The 24,133-nt window shown below is 43.7% G+C and overlaps 1 pseudogene; it reads left to right on the forward strand.

Moving 5' to 3' along the window:
* Positions 1-5,727: 5,727 nt before the first annotated feature.
* On the forward strand, positions 5,728-8,376 carry LOC111822438 (ADP-ribosylation factor-like protein 5A pseudogene; annotated as a pseudogene).
* Positions 8,377-24,133: the final 15,757 nt, after the last annotated feature.

A 24,133-nucleotide genomic window follows, 5' to 3' on the forward strand; every position in this document is an offset into this window, starting at 1 on the left:
TAGGGTCACATAACTGTGTATAAACTTTTGTATGGTAGACTAACTTGAAATGTAAACTTCATTTAAACTACAACAATAAAATTTTTTTTGAAAGAAGTGTTCGTTTTTTATTGTTGTACTTGAACTTAAATTTTTATGCACCAGGGGTGTTGCAGCTGATGCCTTCAGAAGGTACTTATAATCCAGGTGCTGATGCTGGTCCCAGGTGCTCCTGTGTCCCGTGCTGAGAGTCCCAAAGGAGCCATCCTGCCATTCCTGTCCCAAGGCTTAGAGAGACATAGCTTGTTGGCATGCTTTTTTCCTTTTACATCTTCACCCTAAGATTTGGCTGGAAGACAGCCTTAAGTGAAAGCATGTAATGGTATTTCATGTTCCTTCCCTTCTTGAAATAAATGGCTTTCCTTTCACAAATTTGGCTTCTCTCAGGATAAGGCCTTCCTAAGAAGAAGGCTCCTCAACCGCGCGTGTAAATAGATCTTTCCTGCCGTCTAGACATGCTTCAATCGGAAGGTGAACACAATTTACATCCAAGCTAGGATCCCTTCTAAACTTGTGTTTTTAATAAGCTCTCTCAAATTCTTTTTCAAAATGGACAAGGAAGCAAATATTAATATATATTTCTGATGCCCGAGAAACATCCCGTCACTTAACAGCAGCGACAGTTGCCACTACACCCGGGGTTTTCTCACCGCCTTCTTTCTTGGACTTCAGCGATCCCAGAATTACAGGTCTGGAGGGCCACGTAAACGATGTGGATATTTGTGGGGGAGTATTTATACTGATTAAAGTACAGGGTCAGTGAAAAAGAGGAAGACCCTCAACGAGATGGACTGACAACAGTGGGCTCAAGCATAACAAAGATTGTGAGGATGGCACGGGCCTGGGCAGTATTTCCTTCTGTGGTGCATAGGGTCACTATGAGTCAGAACCGACTCGATGGCACCCAACAACAATTGATGAAAAAACAGGAGTAGCTTTTCACCTGAGGGGAAAAAGTTAAGAAGAGAAAAGTTGATGCTGTCTTGCGTACATAAAAAGCCTTGGTGGTGCAGTGGTTAAGAGCTTGGCTGCTAACCAAAAAGGTCAGCGGTTCAAATCCACCAGCTGCTCCTTGGAAACCCTATGGAGCCATTCTACTCTGCCTAGGTCTCTCTGAGTGAGAATCGACTCAATGGCATCGGGTTTGCTTTGGTTTTTTAGTTCATGCAAAGAATATACCAGATTCCCACCCTTGGTGCGGCTTTGTCCCCACGTGGAACTCCTGTTCTAGCCCAGGATAGCATGTGGAGGAGGAATTAGTAATTAATGATGAGGATGGAGAAAAGAAAAGGTTGGCAGTAGCTGTTCTGACAAAAAAGGGACTTAAGAAGAGAGAAAACAGAAAAATCATACCACTCAATAACTAAGCTCTTCTCACAACTACCTCTCCGCCTTCAAAAAAGTTTTCTGGGTTCCTAGTAGAGAAGAGGCTGAGAGGAAATGGAATGAGTACGAAGAAAGATGTTTTCCTCTCTAGTAGAAAGATGGTCCATTTTTCCAAAAGGTTGGAATTAGTTCTTAAAGATAGAAAATATTTAAGATAGTACCTTTTGGTGTACTTGATTCTCGTCTATTCCCAAATTTTATAATGCTTCTAATACTACAGAATTTTACTTAGAAAAACAGTTTTACAATACAAAGCTACATCATCCGTTCTGATATCTTAAAGGACCTCCACCATGTATACAGACAGAAGCCATCTCTGAGCCCACCTGTACCTGAATGTCCAGCATACCCCCCAGGAAAGGAATTCGGAGCATTTGCCTAAACACAACCCCCTCTAACACATGGCAGGCTCCGTGAAAGTAGGAACTATCTTTCTCTTTGTAGTTGGCACTCGGTAGGTGAGGGATGAAGTGGGGTGTTGCAGGTACACACGTGGACTGGATTCACCACTGGGGGAATGGGTCACCTTGCTTAGGTTCACAGCTAGTACCAAAAAAAAAAAAAAAAACCCAAACCTACTGTGTCGAGTCCATTACAACTCACAGCAATCCTACAGGACAGAGTAAAACTGCCCCACAGGGCTTCCAAGGCTGTCATCTTCACGGAAGCAGACTGCCACGTGTTCCTTCCGCGGGGTGGCTGGTGGGCTGTACCGCTGACCTTTCTGTTAGCAGCCGAGCGCTTAACCACTGCACCACCAGGGCTCTGATCCCTAAATAGCTGTGTCATGAAGAAACAGGAAGGCAGTATGTAGCTTAAGATTGTGTATGTTGTTCAGGGTTGCTAGAGGAAGCAAATAGAAATATACGATGCTCAGTTAATTTAGAATTTTAGGTAAGCAATGAGTAATTTTTTTTAGTATAAGTATGTCCTAAAGGGGGCCCTGGTTGCACAGTGGTTAAGAGCTCGGCTGCTAACTAAAAGGTTGGCAGTTCGAATCCACCAGCCACTCCCTGGGAGCCCTATGGGGCAGTTCTACTCTGTCCTATAGGGTCGCTATGAGTCAGAATTTACTGGATGGCAATGAGATTTTTTTTTTAAATGTTCTAAATATTACACAGGACGTACTTACACTAAAAAATCTTTTGTTGTATAATGCTTTGAATACTGTGGCATTTTACTTACAGAAAGAGGTGATTGTGAATTCATAGTATAAAAGTACATCATCCTCCCTTAGAAATTTCCTAAGTGATTTCTACCACACACACGTAGAAGTCACCTTTGTTCCCCATCTGTAATTTCAGATAACAAATAATTTTTTTAGTATAAGTATGCCCAATGTTTTATATAGAAATTTATATTAGATACATTACATATAATGCTTCTAATTGAGGACGATGATAAGAGTGAATATTGCAAACATAGCCAGAAAAATAAATCCCAATATCCTTTTAGGACATTTGCTTTGATTTACTGCAGTAATTTCCCCACCTTCTCACCCCAGCTTTTAACCTGGGTCCTGCCTTCTGGTGGCCATTGTAAAGAGAAATCAAGGATTCCACGTTACAGAGTGTATCAGTTACCCAAACTTGCTAAGATTCCAAGTAAGCAGAAAGTAAACTGGGAAGACTGATGGAATTTGGAGAGTACACAGTGAGTGGATTTCCATAAAACAGAAATACTTAGGGGAATACATTGTTGTTATGTGCCGTCGAGTTGGTTCCAACTCCTAGCAACCCTATAGGACACAGTAGAACTGCCCCAGAGGGTTTCCAAGGAGCAGTTGGCGGATTCAAACTGCCGACCTTTTGTTTAGCAGCCGAGCTCTTAACCACTGTGCCACCAGGGCTCCTAGGGGAATATAGTATGTTTATTTTAACTATGAATTTAAAATAGGTAGTGAGCTGTGGATTCCTCACAATGGTGTGGCTTTGTTAGCCGTTGAACTCCCGTTGAATTTAAGGTCATCGCCCAGGTCCTGTAAGGTCTGTGTGGTACTGATGCAGCAGTCACAGACATCCAGCTGCCGCACGCTGCAGTCCCACAAGCTCTGCCCAGCCCCTGGGCGTTGCAGGAACATGTTTAACTTTGATCAGGAGTTTCCCCAGAACTGTATGATATCTTTATTACCCTTAAAAAACAAAAGCCAACCATGGTTTTGGGGAACATCTAGCTCAATTGGCATAACACAGTTTATAAAGGCAATGTTCTACATTCTACCTTGGTGAGTAGTGTCTGGGGGTTAAAAGCCTGTGAGCGGCCATCTAAGATACTCCACTGGTCTCATCCCTTCGGGAGCAAGGGAGAATGAAGAGAACAGGATACAAGGAAAAGATTAGTCCAAAGGACTAATGGTCCACAGCTACCAAGGCCTCCACCGGACTGAGTCCAGTACAGCTAGATGGTGCCCGGCTACCACCACTGACTGCTCTGACCGGGCTCACAACAGAGCTGGAGAAGGATGTACAACAAAATTCTAACTCACAAAAAAAAGACCAGATTTACTGGCCTAAAGGAGACTGGAGAAACCCCGAGAGTATGGCCCCCAGACACCCTTTTAGCTCAGTGGTGAAGTCATTTCCGAGGTTCACCATTCAGCCGGGGAGTGGACAGCCCCATAAAACCAAATGGGACTAATGAGGCACAGCAGTCCAGGGAGAAGGACTAGAAGGCAGAAGGGACAGGAAAGCTGGTGATAGGGAATCCAAGGTTGAGTAAGGATAGTGTTGATGTGTTGAGGTTGTTAACCATTGTCATAGGGCAACATGTGTACTAACTGTTTAATGAGAAACTATTTTGTTCTGTAAGCCTTCATCTAAAGTGAGAATAGCAGCACAATTGGAAGAGCGTAGTCGACGTCACTGAACCGTGCATGTAGAAATTTTTGAAATGGTTTATCTTTGGCTACGTATATTTTCACCAAAAAAAAAAGGTCGAGAAGGGGGAGGGTTGACATGTTGTGGGGTTGTTAACCAATGTCATAAAACAATATGTGTACTACTGTTTCATGAGAAACTATTTGTTCTGTAAGCCTTCACCTGAAGGACAATAAAAAAAGGAAAAGAAAAAGAAAAAAAAAAAAAAACCCGTTGCCATCGAGTCGATTCCAACTCATAGCGACCCTATGGGACAGAGTAGAACTGCTCTATAGGGTTTCCAAGGAGCAGCTGGTGGATTCGAACTGCCGACCTTTCTGTTAGTAGCTGAGCTCTTAACCACTGCGCCACCAGGGCTCCTTATTACCCTCAGGGTACTCTACAATGCCTAAAATAACCAAATCATCAGTCACGTGTGAACCTAGAGAGCTACTGTGTGGTGAATGCAAAGATCTCCTAGTTCTCACTGAAGCCTGCCTGCGCTGTTGGTAAAACTGCCGCGTGTTCTCCCTCCTTTCCCTGCATGTCCTTAGAATAAACCTTCCCGAACTGAGGGAAGCCAAGGAGCCCCGGAACTCCGCTCCTGCATCAGCGAAAGCTTAGCTAGCCCCAAGAGACTTCCCTGCTGGCTAACCACACTCCATCAGGCTGTGGTCACTCCGATGCTTCATACCCAAACGAACAGAGGCTAAGTCACTGCGTTCCTTGGTTTTAGAAATTCAAGTAAAGCTAGTGTTATGGATTGGATTATGTCCCCCAGAATATGTTATAAATCCTAACCCCTATACTTGTGGAAGGAGCCCTGGTGGCGCAGCGGTTAAGTGCTCACCTGCTAACTGAAAGGTCAGCGGTTGGAACCCACTAGCCGCTCGAAGGGAGAATAATGTGGCAGTCTGCTTCCGTAAAGATTTACAGCCTTGGATCCCAAGGTTTCCCCTTCAGCCAAAGATTAGACAGGTCTGTAGGAAAAACAACGCACAGGAGGGATGTGCTTCGTAGCTGAATCACGTATACAGGACTAACGGGCGCACCAGCCCAAAAGCAGAGAGAGAAGGCAGGGAGGGACGGGAAAACTGGACAAATGGAAACAGGGAACCTGGGGTGGAGAAAGGGAGAGTGTGGACAGTTTGCGGGGTTGGCAACCAACGTCATAAAACAATCTGTGTATTAATTGGTTAATGAAAAACTAATTTTCTCTGTAAACTGTCACCTAAAGCACAATTTAAAAAAAATTTTCTTTTACAGTCTTAGAAACCCTAGGGGGCAGCTCTGCTTGTCCTATAGGGTCGCTATGAGTTGGAATCGGCTCAACAGCAATGGGTTTGGTTTTTGGTTTGTATACTTGTGGACGTAATCCCGTTTGGGAATACAGTCTCCTTTGTTACGTTAATGAGGTCATAACAGTCTATAGTGTGTCTTAAGCCAATCACTTTTGAGATATAAAAAGAGCTGATCAGGCACAGAAGCAAGCGCAAATGGAGAGACTGATGCCACGTGGAGATCTCCAGGGAGCCCCAAGAAGAAAGGATTTTCCTCCAGAACAGACAGAGCCTTCCCCTAGAGCTAGTGCCCTGAATCTGGACTTCTAGCTCCCTAACCTGTGAAGGAGCCCTGGTGGCGCAGTGGTTAAGCACTTGGCTGCTAACCAAAGCGTCCTCAGTTCGCATCCACAAGCTGCTCTGGGAGAGAAAGCTGTGGCAGTTTGCTTCTGTAAAGATTACAGCCTAGGAAACCCTATGGGCAGTTGTACTCTGTCCTATAGGTTGCTATGAGTTGGAATCAAACCCCTGGCAACGGGTTTGATTTGGTTTTGTTTAAACTGAGAACATGAGTTTCTGTTCATTAAAACTACCCACTTGTGGAGGACGATGGCCCGCGAGGCTCGTGGCAGACCACGCGGCTGGCGGCCACGTCCGCGAGCCAGGCCAGGGCCGTGGCGGGGCGTCACGCGCGGCAGGACGGCCTGGGCTTGGGCCTCCCTCCGGTTCCCGGGAAGCCGGCCGGCGGCAAGCGCGGGAGCAGCAGCCGCAGAGGCGGAGGCTCTGGCACGTCTCTCTCCTCCGCCTCAGCCTGAGCCAGGGGAGGCCAGGCGGCCCGGGTGGCTGGAGGGGGGCCGCTGCCCGAGAATGGGAATTCTCTTCACCAGGATATGGAGACTGTTCAATCACCAGGGGCACAAAGTTATCATTGTTGGGCTGGATAATGCAGGGAAAACTACCATCCTTTACCAGTTATCTACGAATGAAGTTGTACATACATCCCCTACAGTAGGAAGTAATGTAGAAGAGATAGTAAGTAGTTCATAATACATGTTTCCTAATGCGGGACACTGGCGGCCAAGAATCTCTTCGTTCCTCCTGGAACGCTTTCTGTAGTGACACTGAGTCTGTAATAGTTGTTGTGGACAGTACAGTCAGAGGAAGGATTTCGGTAACTGGAGAAGAACTCTATAAAATGTTAGCGCATGAGGACCTGAGGAAAGCTGGACTGCTGATTTTTGCTAATAAACAAGATGTTAAAGAATGCATGACTGTAGCAGAAATCTCCCAGTTTTTGAAACTCACTTCTATGAAAGATCATCAGTGGCATATCCAGGCATGCTGTGTTCTTACTGGCGAGGGATTGTGCCAAGGACTTGAATGGATGATGTCACGACTTACGATTAGATGATCTCTGCTGACCTCTTCTCATAGACTTGGTATAAACGAAGTGCTGGACTTTACCTGAAAGCTGCAAAAATTAATGGTTCAGGTATATTTATAATAAACTGATTTAAACTTTTTCTATAAGAAGAAAAATGAAGACCACTTGTGTGAACACAAAGATGAAGTCTCACGTTCCAATTTGCTTTCTCATCAGTTCCTTCCAAAGTAAGGTCTGAAAGCTGTGATTGACATTTTTCTCATAATGAATCCTCTCAGGACATTGTGTAGCCTGTGGTAAGTACAAACGGAGAGGAAGACAATTTTAAGTTTGAGAACTTTATCATCAGTATAACCCTCCCTACTTGAATGTTACTCTCTTTTTGTTCCATTAAGTCAGAGTACCAATCAGCACAGATACTCAGTTTCCAATATTTCAAAATGTAAAGCTACTTAGGAAAAGTATTTTGTGTAAGGTTGCATACGTATTGTGTATATACCTCAAGTTCAAGTTAATGGCTTTGACTTATGGTCTAAAGAAAAGTGAGTAACACAAAAATTAATAATATCCTTAAATATAGCCATAATGACGTGAGTGCTGGCATTGGTGGTACGTGCCATTTTGAACGTTTCCCCCTTATGTTCTCTGTATTGTACTAATCCCCAAAAATCACTGAGCTGCTTTAGAAGACAGAAAAGGAGAGGACATTTTGTATCTGTTTTCTTGTTGATCAAATAACATACAGAAACGTGTAATGCAACTGAGTGGACTAGATATCAAATCTATCAAGTCCTCGGCTTTGTGTTACTAATGGGCAGATTTGCACAGTGAGCAATTATTGTCAAATTATTAACTTCATTGGTCCAATGCCATGTGTTATTGAATAAACTGTTAATCCATTAAAAAAAAAAACACCACCCACTTGTGGTATTTCTGTTATAGCAGCACTAAGAAACTAAGACAGCTAGCAAGATAGTATAAACAGGTCGGAAGAAACTACACTGAAACTTTTAAATCATTTATGGAAAACCTATTTTCATGAATATACATATAAAAATTGTTTCTGTAGTCATTTTGCCCCCAACATTGACAGCATCTTCCGTGCAGCAAATTGCTATCATATGGCCCTTCTAGCCATGGTCTTGTAACTCCCACAGAATGATTAGTTGGGACTATGCAAATAAGGTGCTTGTGGCCCACCAAGGGAATTGGACAGTTTTGCTAATGCAAAACCTTGCAAGGGTAGGACCCTGCAATTAAGGTGCATGGAACCCTTATAGGGGATTGGTGAGTTTTGCCATTGGACTAGGCGTAAAGGGAGCCTATACCAAAGCCTGAGGGGGGACCTCACTACCATCAAGAAGAAGAGCCAGGAGTGGAGCGCATCCTTTGGACCCAGGGTCCCCGCACTGAGAACCTCCTAGACCCACAGAGCAAGAGAGCTGAGTGCCTTCGGACAGGAGGCTTGCTGGCAGAGTGATGTGCCTCTGGGCACTTACCGGTGGGGCTGAAGATCTTTGTAACACTTGCCTGAGCAAGGCCAAGGGCACAGGCTGAGGGCCCAGGGCAAGAACAAGGTCCTGGCAGCAGCAGCCAAAAAAAAGCTGTTCCTGATCATAAACGGTATCCTGAGTTGTTCCTGTTACTTCCAAGTTGATCCTGATCCTGAATTATAACCTGTTACTTCCCTGATAAATCCCACAATCATTTAAGTATGGTCTGTGAGTTCTGTGTGGCCATTGCAACGAATTATTGAGCCCAGCAGAGAAGCAGAGTGCTTTGGGGGGGATGGCTGGTGTCAGAATTGTTAGAAGGTTGGAGGGTGGAGGTACATCTGACCTCCTCCTCATGGGAATCACAGCCTTGGGCTGGTGTTGCTGATCTTGATTCTCTCTCATCCCCCTGAAGTCAGAGGAGGCCTGATGCCACTTCTATTTTTACAGCATCTTGGTGAAATTTTAGTGTCTGTGGCTTTACTTCTATATTCTTCTTCCTTGACCATGAGAATGTGGAATCTAGTATGTGCAAATTGTCCATCACGCCCGTTGGCTATATATCCCCTCTTCTCAGCTTCCAACTGCCGGGCACCTACGACTCGTTGGCTGAGAGCTTCCTCTAGCTATGGCATCCACTCTGGGCAGACTGAGCAGACTGGAAATGCCAGAAAGTCCATGCCTCTCAGGAGCAGCCCTCAGCCAAGGACTGACGATATTTAGTGGAATAATTTCCCAACTCCTTCATGTTGTGGGCTAGAGGACACTGAAGTCTGTGTTCTACACTATCTTGCAGAGTTTCTCAGTAGGATTAAGCTTCAGTTGCCCACAGTGGTAACCAGCTTGATAACCCCTTACTAGCTTCCCCTCCCTGTTCTGCCTCATTTCCCCACACATCTGCTGGTGCTTCTTGAGATCACCTCCCAGAAAAACTCCCTGCTCTGAGTCCTGGAGTCCGCTTCCGGGATAGGCCAAACTAAAAGATGTGGAAATAGAAGCAGTCCCAGGAAGCAGATTCCCAGAAAGCAGTTCTGGGATTGGATCCCTCACCAGTCAGATGTCAGCAAAGAATATGTTAAAATGATACCATAGGGATTGTTATTGTTGTTAGGTGCCATCGGGTGGGTTCCGACTCCTAGCGACCCTACGTACAACAGAACAAAACGCTGCCCCATCCTGCACTAGCCTTACAACCGTTGCACTGCACGGATACAGCCAACAAATCCCAGAGGGTAAGAAACGCTGTAAGACAAACTCTGCAGGATAAACTGCAAGGAGAGAAAAGGGAAGGGACCTAGAGATTCGAAGAGATTTCACAGACAAATGAACAAAATATAATCCGTGAATCTTGTTTGGATCCTGATTCAACGCACCAATGTAAAGACAAAAAACTGAAACAATCGGGCAATTTCATCTCTGACTGAAAGATACTAAGAAATTGTGAACTTTTTAGATATGATAATGATTTTGCAGTTATATTTTTAAATATGTTTTAGATATAAGTATTGACATATTAACAGATGTTTAACTTTTTTAAGAACTGCCAAATTCTTTTCAGCGTGTATGAGGGTTCTAATTTCTCCACATCTTCACCCACACCTGTTTGGATTACAGCCGTCCTAGTGGGTGTGAGAGGGGCCTGGTGATGCAAGCAGCTTGCGATCGGCTGCTAACTTAAAGGTTGGTGGTTCAAACACATCCAGAGGCTCTGAGGAAGAAAGGCCTGGCAAACTGCTTCCATAAAGGTTACAGCCAAGAAAACGTGATGGAGAGCAGTTCTGCTCTGTAACATATGGGTTCGCATGAGTCAGAATCAACTCGACAGCAAAGGGTTTGTTTTTTGGTTTAGTGAGTGTGAAATGGTTTTGATTTGCATTTCCCTAATGACTAACGATGTTGATCATCTTTTTATGTATTTATTGACCATTTTTATATCCTCTTTGGAGAAATGTCTATTCAAATCCTTTGTCCATTTTTAAATTGGGTTAAATGTCTTTTTGTTGAGTCTTAAGAGTTCTTTATATATTCTAGATGATAAAACGTTATCCAGATACATGATTTGCAGACATGTTTTCCATTCTCTGGGTGCCTTGTTGTTTTCTCGGTAGAGTCATTTGAGGCACAGAAGTCTTAATTCTGATGAAATTCAGTCCATCTATTGATTGTTACGCTTCAGTGCCATGTCTAATTTGCCTAATCTGCATAATCCAAGATCATGCATATTCACACCTATGTTTTCTTCTAAGAATTTTTTTGGTTTCCGCTCTTCCATTTGGGTCTCTGATGCATTTCAGGCTAACTTCTGTAAGTGGTGCGAGGTGGGAGTCCAGCCGTATTCTTTCGCCTGTGGCCATCCACTTGTCCCATCACCACTTGTTGAAAGACTCTTCTTTTCCCATTGAACTGTCTCCCCTTTTTGAAAATCAGTTGCTGTTAACGGTCTGGGTTTATTTCTGGACTCTCAGCTGTATTTCTTTGATCCGTATGTCTAGCCTTCTGTCAGTATACCACAGTCTTGATCAGTGTAGGCTTGTAGTAAGTTTCTAAATTAGAACTGTGAGTCCTCTTTGTTCTTTTTCAGGATCGTTTTGACTATTCTCTATCCTTTGCATTTCCATATGAATTTTAGGGTAAGCTTGTCCGTTTCTGCAAAAAAGTCAGCTGGGATTTGACAGTGATTGCACTGAATCTGTAGACCAGTTTGGGGAATATTGCCATCTTAACAATATTAAGACTTCCCATCCATGAGTACGGGATAGTTTTCCATTTATTTAGGTCGTCTTTAACTTCTTTCAATGGTGTGTTGCCGTTTTCAATGTATAAGTCTTGCGCTTGTTTGGTGAAATTTATTCCTACGTATTTTATTCTTTGTGATGAAATTCTTAAATGGAATTTTTTTATTTCGTTTTCATTGATTGTTCATTGCTAGCGTATAGAGATACTCTCTTTGTATTTTGTTCTCGTACTGTGCGACCTTGCCAAGGTCGTCCATTAATGGTAGTCGTTTTTGTGGATTTCTTATGATTTTCTATACACAAGAGCATATCATCTGCAAATAGAGATAGGTTTACTTTTTTCCTTTTCAGTTTGGACACCTATTATTTCTTTTTCTTGTCTAATTGCCCTGGCTAGAACCTCCAGTATAATGTTGAATGGAAGCGACTCAAGGGTCTTGTTCCTGATCCTAGGTGGAAAGCTGTCGCTCTTTCACCATTAAGTCTGATGTTAGCTGTGGGTTTTCTGTAAATGCCCTTTATCAGGTGGAGGAAGTACCTTCCTGTTTCTAGTTTGTCAAGTGTTTTTATCATGAAAGTGTGTTGGATTTTGTCAAATGTTTTCTTTGAGATGATCGTGTGTTTTTGTCCTTTATTCTACTAATACGGCGTGTTACATTAATGTGTTTTTCTATGTTAAACCAACCTTGCATTAAGGGGATAAATCCAGCTGATCATGGTGTATTATGCTTTCTATATGTTTCTGGATTCTGTTTGCTAGTGTTTTGTTGAGGACTTTTGCATCAATATTCGTAAGGGATATTTATCTGTAGTTTTTTTTCTTGTGATATCTTCGTCTGGTTTGGGTGTCAGGGTAATACTGGCCTTATGGAATGAGTTGGGAAGGGTTCCCTCCTCTTCTATTTCTTGGAGGAGTTTGTGAAGGATTAATTTTAGTTCTTCTTTGAACATTTGGTGGACTTCACCAGCAAAATCACCTGGTCCTGGGCTTTTTTTCTTTGCGGGAAGGTTTCTGAGGACTAATTCAATCAATTTTATTGTTATAGATCTATTCATATATTCTATTTCTTCTTGAGTTAGTTTTGGAAGTTTGTGTCTATCTAGGAGTTTTTCCTTTTCATCTAGTTGACCTAATTTACTAGCATGCAATTGTTTATAGTATTCCCGTATAATGCTCTTTATTTTCTGTAAAGTCAGTAGTAATGTCCCCTCTTTCATTCCTGATTTTAGTAGAGTCATCTCTCTTCTTTTATCTTGGTCAGTCAATTTTGTTGATCTTTTCAAAAAACGAACTTTTGGTTTAGTTGATTTTCTCTGTTGTTTTTCTGTTCTCTTTTATTTATTTTCACTGTAATATTTATTATTTCCTTCCTTCTCCTTTCTTTGGGTTTATTTGCTCTTCTTTTTCTAGTTTTTTTGTTTTTTGGTCTCCCTCCTGCCTTCTCGTCCTTGCCCCTGCTTTTTCTAGTTTTTCGAGGCAGGAGGTTAGGTTATTGATTTGAGATCTTTGTTTATCTTAAATATAGACATTTACAACTATAAATCTCCCTCTGAATACTGCTTTCACCACATCCCATAAGTATGCTGTATTTTCATTTTGATTCATCTCAAAATATTTTCTAGTTACTATGTGATTTCCTCTTTGCCCTAGAGAGTGTGTTTAATTTCCACATATTTGTGAATGTCCTAAATTTCCTTCTGTCACTGATTTTTAATTTCATTCCATTGCAGTCAGAGAACACACTTTGTATAATTTCAGTCCTCTTAAAGTTATTGATACTTGTTGTATGTCCTATGTATTGTCTCTCCGGAAGAATATTCCATGTACACTCGAGAAGAGTGTGTATTCTGCTATTGTTCAGTAGAGGGTTCTATAGATACCTGTTAGATCTAGTTTGTTTATAGTGTTGTTCAAGTCTTCTATCTCCTTGTTGATCTTCAATCTAGTTGTCCTGTTCATTATTGAAAGTTGAATATTGAAGTCTCTCCAGCTATTATTGTTGAATTCTCTATCTCTTTCGAATCTGTAAATTTTTGCTTCATGTATTTTGGGGCTCTATTGGTAGACACATATATGTTTGTAATTGTATCTCCTTGATAGATTGACCCTTTTATCATTATAAAATTGTCTTTGGTAACAATTTGTTCTCTAGTAACAATTTTTGTTGTGAAAGTCTATTTTGTCTGATATTAATATAGCCACTCTCGCTCTCTTTTGCTTATTGTTTGCATGGTGTATCTTTTTCCATGCTTTTAGGGTAGGTATTTTTTAAAAGCTCCTCATTAGAGCCTGAGGTGCAGCGAGGGTTGAGAACCACCAGAACAAGCACCGAAAGCTCGGAGAACAGCAGGAACAATCTTTTACCAACAGATTTGTTTATTTAGCAGAAAGTGTCTCAAACTTGAGAAATGTTGGCACCCCTTTAAGGGAAAGAAACTTCTTGGGAACGCCCCTGGTGTTGACTTCAGTTACTTTTATTGTAATATTACTTTAAAACCTGGAGTTTAAAGCTAAATATAATCTTAAGTTTGTAGCTCTAATACAACTAAAACGTCAAATCCAATTTATAGATTAATTATAATCAAAACTGTAAAACAATAAAGTTAAAACAAAAAAAATCAATGAATGTTTAGAATAGTGTTGTTTTGTTGAAATTAAATTGTCATTGGCAGAATGAATCTAAGACTGGCTTAGAGTGAAGTTTGGTTTATGTTCAGTAAGGTTTGTCTACCATGTACTTTATGAAGAATTGATTCAGCCATTACTTTTTTTTTAATCTATCAAACTATGGTGAATCCCTGAGTATAGTACATGGTTAACATCATTAGGCTGCATTTGACTGGAATAGATCATATTAAGTCTATTTCTGTTTATGTCTCATTACCTGGAATCTGTCAAAATAGTGCTATTGGGCCCCAAGGAGATCCTAAACACAAATACACAATAGGTTCATCCTGATGATTCCAGAATATGTTTATATTAATTTTTTAAGATTATAATCAAAATGAAAACAAATTTTTTAATTTATGGAAGAGAGCTAGTACACCCCCAAATAAATCTGCGATTTGATAAACACTGTCTTAGAACTTGTCTTTAATGGTGTGCCTCAATCCTTTCCAAAGGCTCTGTGTGAATCTTACGCCTTATCACTCTCAGGAGGTACTTATTCAAAATGTGGTTCTGCAGGGAATTTCTTAAAGTTCTGTTTGTGATTATCGCATCTTGATCAACAAGGAAAAGAAAGCAAAAGTAAGAATCAGGTGCTGGTCACCGTGACCTGACCCAGAAATGGTTTGGTTGTTGGTTTGACTAAGCAAGACAAAGCAGTTGAGCAAATAGTTACCACCTCCTCTACCTCTACCACCTTTACATTTTTATGAGTGTGATTTGGAGGAAGCGAGCTAGAGAAGGAAGCCCCATGTCGAGAGTAACAGCCTTGGAGAAGATGGGAAGACATAGGCCTGGCTTCTGAGCCAAGATGGCCCTGAAAGGAGACTGAGCCCGGGCCCCAGGTCATGACTGCTACACTGCACACCCTGTTGGTTGAGATGACTCAGTAAGTTCTGACTCACTGGCTTACTCTCACCTGTTGAACAAGCTACTAAAGAATAAGGATGATGAACAGCCAGAGCCACAACCCCAGAGGGATGACTAACAGTGCTGTGTCTCATGCCCTGAGTGACCCTAATATTCCCCAGCATGTCTTCTCCTTTTCAAAATGGGCAACTGAGAGCTTGACATAACTAATGCCATGATGAACCTATAAGGTTTTTTTTCTTTGCCTTCTCCGTTCTGCATACTTTTGTTAATGACTTTGTTTTGCTCTGCGGCCACCTGTGACTTACAACCCCCACAGGAAGATTAGAGCCCAGATATCTGACATGTATCTCTTTAGCCTGATAAGGAGATGTCTGCCATGTATCTCTTTAGTCTAATGAAGAGTCTCTTGTAATTACCTTGTAATGAATAACTCATCTGGCCATCTGTGGGCGACGTGCTAAAAGACACTTCTAACCGTTGTAAAAATCACATATAAGCTGTAGTGTAAAAATGCCCTTTGGGACTCCATAGATACAGCCTGCGTTGCTGTTGAATCCCTGGTGGTGGACACCTCCTAAATAAACTTTCTCACTCTTTCTGACTTGGAGTACGTTTCGCGGGCTCGACTGATCCAGGGCACGGACCCTAATCGGGCAACACCCGTTCACCCCAGGGAGAGGCCAGACCACTCGGAGATACCACCTTGAGGTTATGGCTGGGGTCGGGCATTTGGTACCACTGCACCTAACAAATAGGAAATAGCACAGATCTCCTTCTGCAGAGCATGATGTAGTGTTCAGCTCAACTGATTCATGTGGAAAGGTTTTGTACGGACTGGACTAGAAATTTTCCTTTCAACTTAATTCAACTAGTCGACTCAGGGGCCATATGGAACAATGGTTAATGCCTTTTAGAAGATGCAAGAGAGCAAAAATAAACTTTTCCCAAAGTGATAGACAAATTAGTTTGTTAGATAGGCTCTAAAATTCTCTCCCAGATTTCTTCTCAACAAACCAGGAGTCTAAGTTTCTTAATACATATTACTTGGAGGATTCCTTTTAGGCCCAATTATTATGTTACTGAGATGACAGCATGGAGCCCTGGTGGTGTGGTGGTTAAGAGCTATGGCTGCTAACCAAAAGGTCAGCAGTTTGAATCCACCAGGCACTCCTTGGAAACCCTATGGGGAAGTTCTGTCCTACAGGGTGGCTATGAGTCAGAATCGACTCAACGGCAATGGGTTTGGTTTGGTTTTTGAAGATGATAGTTTCATGGATGAGAATCAGCATAAAACTAATTCCTAAGAAACAGAGATTAATCATATTGCTGCTTTCCCACTTCTCCATCATTTCTGACATCAGCCGCCCACACAGCATTCTTTCTGTCTGACTCTAGCCACCCAGGCTAGGTCAGACCTCACAAGTTAAGAGGACACCATCCTTGGGTCCATTAATTCGCTAGAGTGACTCACAGAACTCATGTAAGATATTATACTTACGACGACTGGTTTTATTATAGTAAAAGGGTAGAAGTCGGGGTCATCCTAAGGAAGAGATGCATGGGCAAGGTCTGGGGAGGGTCCCCTCCCAGAGCCGCCGTGTCTCAGAGAGGGCACGTCACCCTCCCTTTTCCAGACAGGAAGCTCTGAGCCCCTGTGTTCCGCGACTTTATTGACCCGTCCTGTATGGTAGGCTGAGTCACATCTCCTGAGGCTAGTTGATATCAGCCTTCTAAGTGAGTCTTTCCGGTCTAGCTATCCCCCATCACCTGCACAAATCCTCTGGTGTGGCCTGGAAGTCCAGACCACGGGACCCCAGTTACTCCAAGGGTTATTTCTCTGCAGCCAAGGACAAAGGCCACCTTCCTTTGGGTGAAGCTAAATTGCCTACCCCACAGTTAGTGGAACTGTCTCTACTTGCATCTTACTGACATCTGTTAAAAGTTATGTGGAGGCTGTTTGTGACGGCACTGCACTCTTTTGCCTGCGGGGTGTGCTAGGAGGCACAGGGGTGTCTGTCTAGTGGAAGAAGGTCCTCCACCTTCACTACCTGGTCGCTCTCCCCTCCCAGTCACACTGCACATTCAGTCAGGCATGCCCCGGGGCTCAGCCTGGAAGAACGGCTCTCCATCTTGTCTAAGCCTGGTCCAGAGAGGACGGCTGAAGCGTTGGAGAGTAAGCATTCATCTAACCAGCGACTTCTCGGAACATGGAAAGCAGCACATGGGCTTCTGTGTCCCACATCAACGTTCCTTCACTAAACCGCACTGCAGTGCTATTCCTCGGCTTTCCAAGGGGTATGATCTGCACCCACTGCCTCTCCCGCCTCCATCGCCTGCCTCTTTTACACTCACCCACCACCCTCCAGCCATATTGGCCTCCTTTCTGTTTTTCTGGAGTCCCTGGATGGTGCGGAGGGTTAACACACTCGGCTGTTAACCAAAAGGCTGGCAGTTTGAGTCCACCCAGAGGTGCCCCAGAAGAAAGCCCTGATGATCTGCTTCCAAAAAATCAGCTAGTGAAAACCCTGTGGAGTGTAGTTTTACTCTCATCCAAACGGGGTCGCCATGAGTCAGAGTCAACTCAACTGCACCTGCTTTAAAAAAAAACACGAAAGTTGCTGTCAAGTCAATTCTGACTCGTAGCAACCCTACAAGACAAAGTAGAACTGCCCTGTAGGGTTTCCAAGGAGCGGCTGGTGGATTCCAACTGCCGACCTTCTGGTTAGCAGCCGAGCTCTTAACCACTGCACCACCAGGGCTCCAGCTTACTGGTCTGTTTTTCTAAGCTCTTTCCCACCTCAGGTTCTTCACAGACAGGGGTGTGTCCACCACAGATGGCCCCGCTGTCCCTCCCCACCCGTCTTTGCCTGGTGGTCTCCTCTCAGCTCCCAGCTTTCATGCCACGTCCTGAGAGCAACTTTCCTGTCTGTCCCCGACCCGACTCCTGGACCACTTTCTTCGGTTCTTACTGTACTTTGTACTTGTTTTTATTTGTTTGATTACTAGTTTATTTTTTGCTTCCCCCACTAGGATCTAGACTCAGGGCAGAACTAGATGTTTTATTCACCAGTATACCCCAGATCCAGGCACAGTGCCCGGCATATATGAGCACACTGTTCTTATTTGTCTATGAAGAAACAAAGAAATGACCACTAAGGTGTTCCCTTATCTTCTGCAGAACCACAGCTGAGGAGATCGTCTGTTATATTACGCAACGATGTCTCAGCAAGCACTGAGGAAATAAAATTTTTAAAGCGTTATATACACGATTTCATCCGGAACTTTGAACAAAAATTTTTGGTTGGTTGATGATTATGTCAGAACACATAAATCTTAATAAGAGAGCTATGTGTGCTCAAATGTTATAAAGAATAGAAAAATGGAAACCTTGCTAAGACAATCACAAGATCAGTGAGCCATGATTACAGGACCTCTGGAGTCTTGGAAACAGGACATGCTTATTAATCTTCAATTGTTTTCTGAAAGAATAAGTTTCAAGTGTCTCTGTGAGCCTGATCACCTAGACACAAATATGTGAAACAAGACAAGCTGCTTCTAAATGTCACTTATAGTTCAAGACATAGGTATACCCAAACCCCATTGCCGTCGAGCCGATTCTGACTCATAGCGACCCTGTCGGACAGAGTAGAACTGCCCCCCTAGAGTTTCCAAGGCTGTAATCTTTACACAAGCAGACTGCCGCATTTTTCTTCTGCAAAACAGCTAGTGGGTTCCAACCACCGACCTTTCAGTTAGAAACCAAATGCTTAACCACTGCACCACCGGGGTTCCCACCAGGGATAACCCACCAGGGATTATATAGGGCATTTACAAAGGGGGCGGGAATCTCAGGGGCCAGCTTAGATAAGCTACTTCTGCCTACCACCCCCCGTATTATAGATCGCATGGGGTCCCACAGAGAGTATCTGGCAATGCTGGAAACATTTTTGGTTGCCACAACTTGGGTAGAGGGTGGGAAGTGTGCTACTGGCATCTAGTGGGTAGAGGCCAGAGAGGCTGCTAAGCATTCTACAATGTCAGTTGCCGTTGAGTTGATTCCAACTCATGGTGACCCCACTTGTTACAGAGTAGAACTGCTCCATAGGGCTTTCTTGACTGTAATCTTAACGGAAGCAGATCACCACGTCCTTCTTCCATGGTACTGTTGTGTGGGTTTGAACCTCCAACCTTTATGTTAGCAGCTGAGCGCAAACTGCGCCGTCTAGTATCTAACCCCAAATGTCAGTCATGCCAAGGTTGAAAGATCCTGCCTTACAAGTGTTCATGTCAACATATCACCTGGAAAGCCCCCAGGAGTGTGCATATCCCTGACTTCGCTGTTTCTTTGGGACACACGTCTCTTTGTTACTGAACCGGGGAAGGGGGCCCTTGTCGGTCGCCCTCAGACTTGCCAATGATCTGGACACCGGTCTTTGAGAAATAGAAAGTAACTTTACTGCAATGCGCAGAGCAAGGATCCGGGAGGAAGTTCCTCAGATCCAGCTCCCTGAGCTGCAGGGAAGCAGGGCTTATATGTGATTTGGGCAGCAAGATGGCGGCCACGCAGGCATACTGGGGAGGGAAAATTCTGGACGGTGGGCAGAAAACAGGAGGTGATGTGGTTCTTGTCGGACCTCTCGCTTTTAAATAGGATCTGGGTGATGATTTTCCTTCTGATTTGTTCTTCCTGTTGCTGTGTCCGCTGTTGAGGTCAATTAGCAGTCACAGCTGGCCCTCCTGCACATGCCGGGCGGGTCAGATCTGGCTTGAGCTAGTTTAAGGACTAATGGAAATTTACTGGCATTCCTAGGATCAGGTTACATCTTTATAAAGTATTAATTTGGATTTTGCCATTACTAAAAACCATTGCTTATTTTGAGGGAGGGATGAATGTGTGTATTCTGAGGGAGGGATGAGTGTGTGGTCTTGCAGCTTGTCCCGGCAGATGGAGGCCAGCAGCCCCAATGCTGGCAGTGAGACTCGCACGCATGGCCTTTACTCCTGCAAAGGACCCCGACGAGCTGGGAACACCTCCGGGGGGACCCCTTGGGTGTAGACGTGAGCGCTGATGGCTTTGCCTTAGAGGAAGCATGGGGCCAGCCCTCACCTTGTGGGTGGGGGAATAAGGCGTCTCCTGAAAGCAATGAGAACTTGCTGACAGTCCTGGGGAACGGTCTGCCTCAAACCCAAAAACGAATACGTGGGGGAGATCCTTAAACCTGAACCAGGGAGGAGCTTCTTCCTCTCTCTGAGCTCAAGGATGTGGGTGCCTGCCCTGCAGGTGAGGTTCGTTCGGGGCACTCCAATTGTAAAGAGGTTAAACCACTTGCCATCAAGTTGACTCCGACTCATGGCAACCCCGCGTCTGTCAGACTAGAGCTGTGCTCCACAGGGTCTTCAACGGCTGATTTTTCAGAAATTGCCAGGGCCTTTCTTCTGAGGTGCCTCTGGGTGGACTCGAACCTTCAACCTTTCAGTGAGCAACCCAGCACATTAACTGCTTGCGCTACCCAGGGACTCCATAAGGAGGCTGGCCAGGCTTATTCAGAGGGCTGGAGGCTGGCTGCAAACACCTTCAAGGCCCTGAACACGTTCCCGGGGGTTCCAAGAGCACCCCCACCCAACAGCAGGACAAACGGCTTCCTGCACTGGAATGCCCTTCCATTATCCTTGAACCTTCAGGGAAGTCACACTAAAGTTGTATCGTTCCTTGTCTCGGCTATCTCTTTGAAAAATTAAGAGAGGGGTCTGCACCCACCCGTCACTGAGCAGGTAAAGGGGCAGTAGCTGGCAGGAGGAATCCCACAGCGCCGTGAACAGGGGCCCAGGAGGAAGCGGGGAGCAGAGAGCAGGCTTTGCATCCAGGTGGCCAAGTGAGGCAGCTGGTGACACCTGAAGTACCTGTGGGCCACAGAGCACTCCAAGGAGATACCCAAAAATCTGGGAGACTGGAGGAAAGGAGATCGTCTCAGTCATCTAGCGCTGCTACAACAGGAATTCCACGAGTGGGCGGCTTGAACAAACAGAAATTCGCTCTCTCACAGTTTAGGAGGCTAGAAATCAGGGCGCCGGCTCCAGGAGAAGGCTTTCCCTCTGTCGGCTCTGGGAGAAGTTCCTTGTCTCTCCGGCTTCTATTCCTTGGCTCCTTGGGGATCGTCATGTGCATGGCACCTCTCTGCCCCCATCTCTGCTCTGCTCGCTTCTTTTAATCTCTTTTATGTCTCAAAACAGATTCACTTAAGACACACCCTGCACTAATACTACCCCATTAACATCACAAAGGACGCCCGCTCCCAAATGGGATTATAACCACAGGGACAGGGGTTAGGATTCATGACACTTTTTGGGGGGGACACACTTCAGTCCATAGCAGAGACTATGTAAAAAGACTGGGCTTCAAGCAGTGGTCAGGGACGGGGGTTCAAGCTATTGTAACATGAGCCCTAAACATTGATGGGACTTCACTTTTCTGCCACAGACTGGTGAGGATCACACTAATGAACGCAATGATCTGCCATCTGTCTGGACGCTTCCAGCTCATGAGACCGTGAAAGTCTTACTTGTAGTATTGATTTCTTCAAAGAAAGGTGGAATACATTTTCTATTGGTTCCAGCATGTAGATTACATTGGATTTCTTCTAAATTCATTTTTACAAAGAATGTCGCAAATATTTTCTAGTCTTGCCATTATTTTTGGATCAGCAGTTGCATTTAGAAGTTAATAGGTGCCATTACCACGAGCATAACATTCTTAAATATCACAATAATGCATATTAATTTTCACACCCTTTTAACTCTGTACTGAAATCACTCCTGAGTTCACCCTTCAGCTAAAGATTAGATAGGCCCATAAAACAAAACGAGCCAAAATGGGTACACCAGCACAGGGACAAGGATGAGAAGGCAGGAGGGGACTGGAAAGCTGGTAATGGGGAGCCCAAGGCCGAGAAGGGAGAGTGTGTTGACATGTCGTGGGATTGTTAACCAATGTCATAAAACAATATGTGTACTAACTGTTTAATGAGAAACTGTTTGTTCTATAAACCTTCATCTAAAGCACAAGGAAAAAAAAAACTAAGAAAAAATACATATGCGTATCTTAATTTTCAAAGCAGGGGGATGTTAAGAAAATAATAGAATTTCAGGTTTTCGGTGACTTGGCGCTCCTTGATACAGCCAGTTAGTTTGGTAGAAGCATTAACTTCTTCAAATCACTAGAGAACACATTTTTTAAATTACAATCAAAACATAATCCTTGAGAAAACACATATATGTAACAAGAAGGCAGGAAAAAAATCACCCAAATCTCACCACCCAGCGGCAGAATCAATGGCTTGGTAGACACCACCCAGAATGACTGATTATGGATCGCGAGCCATAGCCATAGACAGATACAGAGGGAGAGAGAGAGCTTCGGAGATGAGACTTAGGTCAGCACCTGCCCAGACGAGAGGTAAAATGTTTTCATATTACCTCTGGACAGACCAATAGTTATAGAATCACACTGTTTCATAACCTGATATTTTCACTCAACAATAATTATGAATGTCTTTTCATGCAAAAATAAATGAATAATACCATTTTTATCCCTAGATTGTCATACACAACACAGTCTGTCATACAGAAGTGTAAGAAGATACTCAGCCAATCCCCTATTTGTGGGCAAACAGCTGTACCTCTCTATGCGGAAAACCCCAGAAGTTTGAATAAGCGTTGTTGTTAGCTGCTGTCTTGAGTTGGCCCGACCCACGACGACCCCATGCACAACTGAATAAAACGCTGCTCGAGTCTGTGCATTCCTGATTTGTGGACATTGAGTTTGTTTCCAATTTTTCACTATTCTAAACACCACTGAGAGCCCTGGTGGCACAGTGGTTAAGAGCTACGACTGTTAACCAAAAGTTTGGCAGTTTGAATCCACCAGCCGCTCCTTGAAACCCTATGGGGCGGTTCTACTCTGTCCTATATGGTCGCTATATGGGAGCCATGAGTCAGAATCGACTCGATGGCAACAGGTTTTTGTTGTTTTTTTTTAGGCACCACTGAACCAACTTTCTACGTACTAATCTCGCACATCTTTTAATTACTTCCTTAGGATAAATTCTTAGAAAAGTATATACATTTTCAAGTTTTTTGATCCATGTTATCAAATTGCCCTCCTGCAAAGATTGTTGTTGTCGTAGGTGCCATGGAGTCGGTTCCGACTCAGAGCGACCCCACGTACAACAGAAGAGAACACTGCCTGGTCCTGTGCCATCCTCACAATTGTTGTTATGCTTGAGCTCATTGTTGCAGCCACTGTGTCAGTCCATATTAATGGATGTTTGCAGCTGTTTCTTTTCATCTTGAGTCATGCCACATCAGCAAATGAAGGTCCCGAAAGCTTGACTCCATCCATGTCATTAAAGTCGACTCTACATTGAGGAGGCAGCTCTTCCCCGGTCGTCTTTTGAGTGCCTTCCAACCTGGGGGGGCTCATCTTCCGGCACTGTATCAGACAATGTTCCACTGCTATTCATAAGGTTTTCACTGGCTAATTCTTTTCAGAAGTAGACTGCCGGGTTCTTCTTCCTAGTCTGTCTTGGTCTGGAAGCTCAGCTGAAACCTGTCCGCCATGGGTGACCCTGCTAGTATTTGAATATTGGTGGCATAGCTCCCAGCATCACAGCAACACACAAGCCCCCAAAGTACGACAAACTGACAGATGCCTGGGGTCGGTGGTATAGTGCATCTATAATACATACAGGGGTCCCTGGGTGGTGCTGATGGTTAACACGTGGTTCACATGCTCGGCTGCTACCCAAAAGTTGGAAGTTAAAGTCCACCCAGAGGTGCCTTGGAAGAAAAGCCTAGTTATCTACTTGTGAAAAATCCGCCACTGAAAACCCTATGGAGCACAGTTCTACTTTGACACACATGGGGTTGCCATGAGTTAAAATTGACTCAATGGCAACTGGTTTTATAATATGTACACCAATTTTACCTTCAAAGTGTCTAAAATTACAGGACAAGGTTGCTTAGAAATTAAGAATTCATCTGAAATGACTGATGACTTGAGGAGCTTGAGTATATATTTACCCTGAGCAAGAAGGGCTCACTTGATTTCATTAACATTGTAACAGTATGGAAAATAATTAGGAAGTTTCAGATATTTTTAAGAGAAAATTAGTCAAATGAAGCACTCATCTACATATTTGTTTTCCCCAAAAACTAAACTATGGTTGTACTGTCACACTTCCTTCTGTCTCTGGCCCTGTACCAGCTTTGGCTGGTGTCCACTTCCTGTAACTCAGATCTTTATGACGATGATCATCAAGAATACGTAGATGATCCAACACCCATTCCTGATAAAAACTCTCAATAAAATAGGTATAGAAGGGAAATTCCTCAACATAATAAAGGGCATCTATGCAAAACCAA

Source organism: Trichechus manatus, unplaced genomic scaffold, assembly GCF_000243295.1.
Source record: "Trichechus manatus latirostris isolate Lorelei unplaced genomic scaffold, TriManLat1.0 scaffold00177, whole genome shotgun sequence".
Classification (NCBI taxonomy): domain Eukaryota; kingdom Metazoa; phylum Chordata; class Mammalia; order Sirenia; family Trichechidae; genus Trichechus; species Trichechus manatus.